The sequence below is a fragment of the Protopterus annectens genome, chromosome 7.part0, assembly GCF_019279795.1.
Source record: "Protopterus annectens isolate FY-2018-M chromosome 7.part0, PAN1.0, whole genome shotgun sequence".
Classification (NCBI taxonomy): domain Eukaryota; kingdom Metazoa; phylum Chordata; order Ceratodontiformes; family Protopteridae; genus Protopterus; species Protopterus annectens.
Window position 1 is genome coordinate 1,644,829,370 of NC_056739.1, and position 9,628 is coordinate 1,644,838,997.

The window sequence follows — 9,628 nt, forward strand, 5'->3', positions numbered from 1 at the left end:
ATGTAGTGAAAGCATTTGAACCAATCAAAGCATTTGAACCAGTCATCATTATGAGATGAGTGGCAAGCTTACACACAAAAATGTACTTGGTTTATTTATGTATTATTTTATTTATAATTGTTTACCAGGGTAGTGCTCAGATCTCAAAATGGATTATTTGCAGTGTATGTCAGTCAAGAGTGGTTTGAACCAAGGAGATTGTGTCCCCCTGGTTAGTCTAGTCTACTTTCAGCCACAACCACAGTATACTGCTTCAGGTGTGTTTAACCACCGAGCCATAACAGTGATGAATAGGAGTTACCTGTACTTAATACACAGTGTGGGATAAAACAAAGTACAAAACAAAGTACAACATGCAGAAAGGCTAAGCGCATTATTTAATCATTGGAAGAGTGCCAGTCTACAATGTAGTGAAAGCATTTGAACCAATCAAAGCATTTGAACCAGTCATCATTATGAGATGAGTGGCAAGCTTACACACAAAAATGTACTTGGTTTATTTATGTATTATTTTATTTATAATTGTTTACCAGGGTAGTGCTCAGATCTCAAAATGGATTATTTGCAGTGTATGTCAGTCAAGAGTGGTTTGAACCAAGGAGATTGTGTCCCCCTGGTTAGTCTAGTCTACTTTCAGCCACAACCACAGTATACTGCTTCAGGTGTGTTTAACCACCCGAGCCATAACAGTGATGAATAGGAGTTACCTGTACTTAATACACAGTGTGGGATAAAACAAAGTACAAAACAAAGTACAACATGCAGAAAGGCTAAGCGCATTATTTAATCATTGGAAGAGTGCCAGTCTACAATGTAGTGAAAGCATTTGAACCAGTCATCATTATGAGATGAGTGGCAAGCTTACACACAAAAATGTACTTGGTTTATTTATGTATTATTTTATTTATAATTGTTTACCAGGGTAGTGCTCAGATCTCAAAATGGATTATTTGCAGTGTGTTTGGTTGCTTCATTTGGCCCTGTTGTGTGGCATTTTGGGCACCACGTGAGGGATTCTGTAAATAAATTACAACAGATCACATCAAATAATGTGGAGGCATTAGAAATTCAACAGCTACACTACAAATGGCATAAAAATGCAGTCCACTACTATACTGAACTTTTGTTACCACACATAAGGGACGTTCATGAAGAGAACATTTGTTGACAATGACCCAGCAAAAAAAAAAAAAAAGGAGTGACACCACATTTATTTTATTTACATTTTGTTGATCAGGTTATAGCTGTACCAGGCCAGTAGCCTATTTTCAGAGGAAGCTGATATTACTACTAAAAAAATATATATATATTTCTGAATATAATTTTACACTGCATCCTGATTTGATAATGTTACAGTTGGTTCACACAAGTGTGGATTGTAGGTTTTGTGTCGGTTTTTTTTTTTTTTTTTTTCACTTGAGATGCACTTTCATGACAAAGACTAAAGCATGCTTTCCTTTTAGAGTGCGAGATAGAATACCTAGACAGTGCACATGAGAAAAAGTGGGTATGTATACCCCAATGTATCCTAATATAGTATCAAATTTTGAGGACTGTAAACATTTTTGAGGATTGTAAACATTTTTGAGGATTGTAAGTTAGGCCATCAGAACAAAGAAGAAGCTCAAAAATATAAAAATTACTGACACCAAGACAGGGAATATTTACTTAATTTTATTTATTTAATGGTATTTAATCATGAGTAAGTGGGCTGCTCTATCGACCCATGCTAAAACAGCAGCAAATATATCAGGATCTTATTAAATCAACAATCATATACAAAATAAGTCAATGTAAATTCAGTACACAAGTGATAAGACCACTTAAACTAAACTAAAGACACAGGGCACTTACTTCCATAGTGGTCACATAACCTAATGGTCACATAACCTAATTCTCTCATTCTGTTCTTGATTTAAACACAGTCACGGCACACACCCTATTCCCTACTGTCCAAATCAACACTATTATCACCCACACACATAACCCAGCCCCCCTCCCTCCAAAAGTCTATACTCCCATTCACTCACTCTTACTTAACTCCACCATCAGTCATAACATCTGGACCTAAAACTCTCTCTCTGCTCTTCACCACTCTCTCTCCACTTCTACTACTTTTCTACTCCCCCATCCAGTTACCTCACTATCCAGGGCAGCTCAATCTGCTCACAACCACTACCTCATCTCAATCCATTACCTGTACACATCCTACACCTTTCCACTTTCAAATCCAAAACTATCTAACAGTTTGTATTAGTTAGACATGGTGTTTATTAAACCTTTTCTAAGAACATTGTTCTGCTGTTTTGAAAACATACATATATCATTTATATTTTTAATGTGAACTTTTTGACTCAGGCTGAGTCTGCAAATCATCATTTAGAATCAGTGCACTACGGTACCCCAGTAAACAAACCAATATAAAATAATCAAATACAGACAGGATGAGATTAAGAATACACAGTCAGAATGCATTGAGAGGAAAAATACAAGCAAAGATATGTGTACAACACAATGCAATCATACATGTAACACACAAATATATACACTTATAAAATGCCACATTATGAGGCTAAGGAAAGTTTTGCAAATGTATTTTATTGTCCGTGATATGGTGCACTAACTTACCTAACCACTGTCATGGCAGTAGTTGCAATTAGATTATTACCATTTTAATATAGTTGCAGATAATATTACCTGCTTCATATTCTGTCTGATATACTGCCAGTTGCTACTCTGATCATGCAAGTTCCCTTTCTTGCTCTTTTCTTTTATGCCCATCTTTCCCTCGTCCTGCAGTTTTCAGATTACTGTATCAATATAGTTGTGCCCTATTCATTTCAACAGGCAGTCTAGAACTAACTATCCTAGCTTCCTTTGAAGTCATTTTTCCTAACAAGGCATATTTTATCCCTGACTCACACAGGGAGACATGCTACCAAGTCCTACACTTGAATTTATGTCATATAAACGCTGTCAGGTGCAGACTAGTACCATTATAAAAAAAAGTTTCAACCACTTAATTTGCAAGCCTTTGTAAAACAGACCCTCTACAATCAATATATTTTCCAGCAAATGTATAATGGAGCAGAAATTATTGTCAAGAAGAAAACAAACAGAGAAAACTACACTAAATAAAATTGAAACAGATAAAAAAAAAAGAGTGTTAAAAAAAAAAGAGAGTCAGGAAATGCAGTACTCTCTCTTTAAACATCCCAAATCTTAATTGTCATTTGACTCCCGCTCTGAAGAAGGCTAATTTTAAATTTCAGAGAAGGTCAGATAAAAATACTACTCTGCTTGTGGAAAGCAACAAAGCAGAAATGATCCAATGCCATGTTGTGCGAATTTAGAAAGATGACCAAATGCCAGTCTACAAGCAGAAAGGGCCTTGCACTTCACCACAGACATGTAGAACTAAAGATAATGCAACTATCACCCATTTAAACAAAATGACTCCTACTCTTGATAGAAAGAAAATACTTTTATAAGCAGCACCTCCCGTCTGACACCCACCCCACCCCCACATTTCAATTCAGCACCTTTTCCTGAAATCAATGAAGGTTACAGCAGCCCACAGCTTATACTTCAATTATCTTTGATCAACAAATGATTTTTGAGATTATTAGTTTACTTGGTAAATGTGTTTGTCTTTATGGGTTTGAGGGGATTGTCACAGAATTGTAATTACACTATAGCTCATCTCAAAGTATGCTAAATGATACTTTGTTAGCAAAAAACAACCAGTAAAATATCTTTCAGAAAGTGGGTGCGATAGAGTAGGACTTGCTTAATCAAGGCCACTGAAAAATTAAAATGCTACTAAGATGGTAATAAAATTAAAAAAATATATATATATGTGTGGTTTTGAAAGCATTAAGTTAACCATTTATTCTAATCTTGTTTATACATTTAACCAGGTGATAGGTACACAAAGCAACAAACAAGAAATATGTTTTCTTTGTTTACTTACACAAAAAGACTTGCATACACAAGACAACATAAGCTGTGGGATTTTCCATTACAAACACAGAGATAGTGTATGTATGAGAACAAAAGTATAATATTTGTACAGAAAGACACAACCATCACCAATGTTTGGGAAAAGAACTTTCAAAATGTTATAGCCACTTTTAACCATAAGAGTCTGATCATTCTGTATTTCTATAGTAAACTAACAATATGAAACATTACATGAAAACTTTTAACTGCTTTTGAATCAACATATTCCCAATTTCCTAGAAGTGTTGTATTAACTTTAGCTTCAGTTTAATAAGCTACATATTTAAAGGAAGTCAGCAGAAGGATTGTTGCGGTATCTGTTTTACCATTTGTAATATTAAGGTTTTATTAGACTTTAAAAGACCGTTGTTACCAAAATACTGAGGAACAAGATGCTTTATCCCAAAGCACTCTCTTCCAGCTTTGTGCACACATCTGTGTGTATGTGTGTTATTTATACAAATGCAATTCCAAAGACTGTGGATGAGCTAAACAGAAAAATTTACTCAAGAGCAGGCTAAAGGGAATCAGAACTACTACTACGAACAAATTAAAACAGTTACATGTCTTGGTACACAAACATAATGCTTCTTGTCTCTCTGATAAAGTACTGCTGTGGCAGACTACCATAATATGCATATAGAGAACAAACCACTAAAAAGTAAAAAGCACCTTAGAATTGCCTTCCACAAAATAGAAACAGTAGTCTAATTAAACCAGGCCTTGCTTATAAACAAATGTACTGTCTTCTATTAAAGACTACAAAGTATACAAGTATAAAACTCCAACTGGCTTCAAAAAAAAAAAAGAAAAAAAAAAAACACTAACTCTCAGGATTCTGCGCATTTGGTCAAAACATTTATCAAATACACCAGCTAACATCCTTGCTCGTGTCAGCCTATTTGCATCCATTACATTTTGATTATGTCACACTCATTGTCCTCTGTGCTTAGAATATCATGGATCCAGTGTCTCCATCCATACACATAAATCCCTTACCAATGAAAGCAATAAGGCCAATGAGACTGATTAGCTTGGCCAAGTGGTAAGATTCCTATATCCCTAACATGTCCACAGTTTTCTCACTTTGGTTCTGGATTGACGGTACTGCAGAAGCATAAACAAGAAAGGCACCTTTTAAGTGCACTAAAAACAGTCCCCAGCAAGAACTGCATATTTATACCTTCAGACTATACACAGTGTGAATAAATTTTACACTTGTAATTCTGCACGTCTTAAAAATCATTTTTTGACTATGCAGGAGATCTAGGTCAACTGAATAACACAGGCATTCTCTGGTACTAGAACAGAAAATAATCACAGTTAACATGTCTAAGGTTTTATACCTTGTTGAATCACCTATGATGTTATTTTTGAATGCACCCTTTTCTTCTGTTTGAAAAACTGTATTCTGATATATTTTACAAGCCATCCACGTAATTAGATGCATTCAGTCCAGTACAGAGACATTTCAGACAAATTCATCATCATGCAAACCAAAGGTGTTACAATGGTTGAGCAGTTTAATGAAAAATAAAATCATTGTACCAGTCTCAAAGACTTGCCTTCTTATCCTCTCTACATCTCTGTCTCAAACATTATCTCCCCCTCTCTCTCTCTAGGAACTAACATATACACTCTCACATTCACAAAATGAAGTTTTCTGCCCAGCTTGCTGTGATGGATGGATTTTGAAAAGGCAGAGCATGAAAAAAATCTTGACTGCAGCTCACAGAACAGTAGTCAAAGCACTCCAAGTCCCATGATCACCGTGACTTAGATTTCATGAGCAGCACACTGATCCAATTCTGTGACACCACTCAAAAATGAATCACAAGAATAAATGGGAGAGCTTTTTTTTTTTCTTTTGCTAAAGAAAAATTGCACACCTTAGGCCTGTGTCACATATCTCTTGCCACCCAGTTCTGGCTGCAACAAAGGACGTTCTGAATAGGACCGTCTAGTGTGGAAAGACAGCTGGGTATATTGCTTTCTCGCTGCCTCTCTTTTTTTCCATTCCAGCACACACACTCTCCCTGTAACTCCCTTCCCAGGCTATCCACACACACATCACACACACTGTCTCTTGCTCCCTTTTGTAAGCAACGACACTCTATTATTTCTTACCCCGCTGCAAGCATCTCAGGTGCCATGAGTATCCAAAATGGGAAATCTATACCAACTTGCAAAATGAAAACATAAGGGAAAAAAGAATCCCAGAATAAACCCTGCTCTTCTCGGTTCTGACCATCTACAAATAGAACACTGTTTTACTGAGCTGGCTCGACCAATCAATCACAGACTGCCACCGAAAACGGCCAACAACAGAGACAAAATACTATGAGCACAGCTTCCCCAGTAACACTCTTAATTAAGCTTGTATCTGCCTAGATTATCCTATAAAAATTAGAAGAAAGCCATCAGTTAAGAACTGAAGGTTCAGTACCAAATAAACACTGTAGTCAAAGGAAGCACCCATAATGAACACTCAGTGTTTCTCAGGTTAACCACACACTAGAGGCAACTTGCTCTAATAAACTGTGCAGTTTTTTATTACCGTGGTAAAAATTCATAAAGCCTTGTCTTCAGTTCCTTCACATAATAAAATCTTTCTTATGAGCCTGTTTCTCAAATGAAAATTTTTTTTTTTACTATATCAGCCTGCAGTCTAGCACTGGCTTCTGACAGTTTCTGGGACGGAATTACACAACTACAGAACTAAAGTGAGCATTCCCCTAACAGGCAAGATAATAACAATTCTAATCATACACACCAAGCTACATAAAGAAATCAGTATAGAAGATATACTTTTTTTATTTTAATGAGCAATCAGAAACTCGTTCTCATTTTAGATAAATTGACAAGACAGTACTGGGGGGAAAAAGTAGAAGTTGTAAAATATCAGAGAGAGAGAGAGAGAGGTGAAACCCTGTCTCCCCAAACTTTTACAATAATTTCCTTAATAGACCACTAATTTTATATTTTTCTAACAGAAAAATAATTAGCCCCCCCCAAAAAAAAAATAACCTGCAAGGATTATAATAAAAGCCTAACACATATGTCACAGCACAGGGTGCCAAATCAGTACAAATAAAAAAATACTACTTACCCACAACTTTAAGGTATATCTGCTGACATTTCAAGAAGATAAAAGATGCAGACTGCCTGATCTCTTAGTCCTTTTTTTTTTTTTTTTTTTGCAGATAAAGACTATCCCTTGTAATTGTTTAAAACACCCTGCAAAGATCCACAAACTAAAAACAAGAAGCAATAAACAAGTGAAGAGAAAGAAAGCAACATAAATCCAACAGTGGCGTAGAAGTTAGCCAGACAGTTCGATTAGCTCAGCCTGAAATGGAAGACTTAGAGAAAAAAAAGAAGGCAGGGGGTGTGGATTTGTCTACCCCACATGACAAGTCTTAACCAAACAGCTCTGAAACAGTATGACTTGCAGCCTAGAACTAGGAACAGCTCTATGAAGTACACCAGCACTGGCCGTTTCTCTTGTCTGCAAAATGATTCTGCTCTCTGGCTGCGTGTAGCTCCTCCTTTCAAATGCTCTCACCCCTCCCTTCCTCTATCTTGCTCACTCTCCCTCTCTCTCTCTCTCTCTCATTCTCTGTTTATCTGCCCTTCCCCCATACCCCTTGGCTACAGGTTATCTGACACCTACTGGAGGGAAGGGAAGAGAAGAGACTTATATTAGCATTCATTCAGGGATGTAAGGGCAACCCCTGTGCACATATCCAACCCTGCTGATGTCTGCTTATAAGCTGTATGATTTTTGAAGGGAGTTTTTTCCCTTCTAGTCCGTCACTATAACTAACAAAGGCACAGCAGTCAGGCCCCTTCCCCACAGGGAAAGCAATCCGTTCAGTAACATTCCAGTTCCCATAGCAACCAAACAAAAGCATTTTTTCACACTATTGGAATGCTTACGATCACATTGCTTTTTATCTGTGTCTGAATGGTACAGGGGGAAGGGGGATCTTAAGTGCAAGGTGCAGCCACATTGGGGGTTAAAGAGCCAAGACACAAATGACTTTTAAGGCAGCTTTTGTTCATGCAGCTTTTACAGTGCCTGCAATGCCTGTATAAATGTAATTAACAAGTGGCTAGCTGGTAAAACAGTTTTTCCGGATTCCCTCTCTCCTTCTGTTAGACAATTATGTTTCAGTAATATTGCTTCATATAGTCTACAGACTAATAAAAGAAATGTCATACTGATAAGCTACTATATTTTTATAAAATCCTCCCGAAGCATCACCAGCAGTGACTTCAGCCCTCAGCTTCAGTGCCTTTTTTCTTCCTTTTTGCAGATCATCTCACCCCCTACTAGAAAGAATGCCTGTGTTGCTATTACAAGTATCCTCCAAAACTTTATCGTACACGTGTGTAACACACAAAGCCCAGTACACTCTATAAGTTCTGTTTTTTGAAGTGGTCTGCTGCAACTGCAGTTTACAAGGCCATTCTGCATACTTGTTTGTAGCCTGCATCTCCAGCCTCTGTAACAGCATTCAGCACATGCTGACAAGTATTTTTTACAGCTAGAAATACAGTCTACTGATAGGTGCCTCACGACTTAACTTATCTTGGTATTACTTCCATGCTGGGTGAGGCAAGCCTGACTTAAACTCAGAAATTTGGTACAGATCATTGCCTGCACTTTTATCTATATTATGGCACTTTATGGCTTCAAGTAAAATGAGAAGTTATGTCTTAATTAAGTCTAAAATTAACTTCAGACATGTCATATGCCATTTTCATTTTCATCTCCTTTGAATAAGAAGCTGGGCACAAGAGGTCAAACATGAGTTTTTGTGCATCAAGTTGCAGACTAATTTACCGTAAATTGGACTATTGCCTTACTTATACATGCTTGCCTCATGAAACTTCAAGGACTCTAGGTAAGTCAACAGTAATACTGCTACCACCATTATAATTATGGGAACATTTCTGACTTTCCAAAGCACTCCTGTCAGTGGTAGAACTTATTGCACTTTGCAAAGATTGTCGCACTCTGTCTGTGCGATATGTTATCCAATTGACTGCCTTTTTCTGTTGTTATACAAATCCAATCCATACATCTCACCTTCTTAGCACAAGAAATCTGGACAAAGCCTGACATAATGGGGAGCCAAAGGCCCAAAAATAAGCACAGATTTTAAATACCATTCTTGTTCTTATAAATTTAGAAAGTTTATAAAATAACAGGATTTTGTCTTAGCATGCATTTTGCTGAATATGAAGTCTGAAAGTCAAATGTATGTCATTATTTAATGACTTCATTCCTCAGATCATCCCAGTGATTTCCCAGAAAAACACAGATTTTATGAGAAACAAACCAAAATGTGAGGCAAAAATGTGGACATTCTGCAAAAATCTCTTAACAGTTGAGAGGTATGAACCAATTATATATTTCATCTGTATAAACACCACAATGAACTTGAAAGAACAGGGCAACCACTGGCAAAATGCATACATTTTTATTTCTCCATTTTCTGCTATGTCAGTTGTATAATAAGTGGTGCAGAAGGCTGTGGGTTCTATTTTCACACCATGTAGATTGATTGCTGACACTGTCGTATAGCATAAAGGAGGAGGATGCACTTCTGAGTGTATT

General features: G+C 36.8%; 1 protein-coding gene across 2 annotated transcripts in view; it reads right to left on the reverse strand.

Annotated features, from left to right (window-relative positions):
• The window catches only part of DAG1 (dystroglycan 1), a 709,594-nt gene extending 702,140 nt beyond the window's left edge, over window positions 1-7,454 (reverse strand). Inside the window, exon 1 of one of the 2 annotated variants that reach the window (XM_044078177.1) lies at window positions 7,112-7,454. The gene's annotated coding sequence lies outside the window, so the exon portion shown is untranslated. Of the gene's footprint in view, window positions 1-6,129; window positions 6,252-7,111 lie in introns of those variants that run through there. The other variant, XM_044078178.1, reaches the window with a different exon arrangement.
• Between the last annotated feature and the right edge of the window lie 2,174 nt (window positions 7,455-9,628).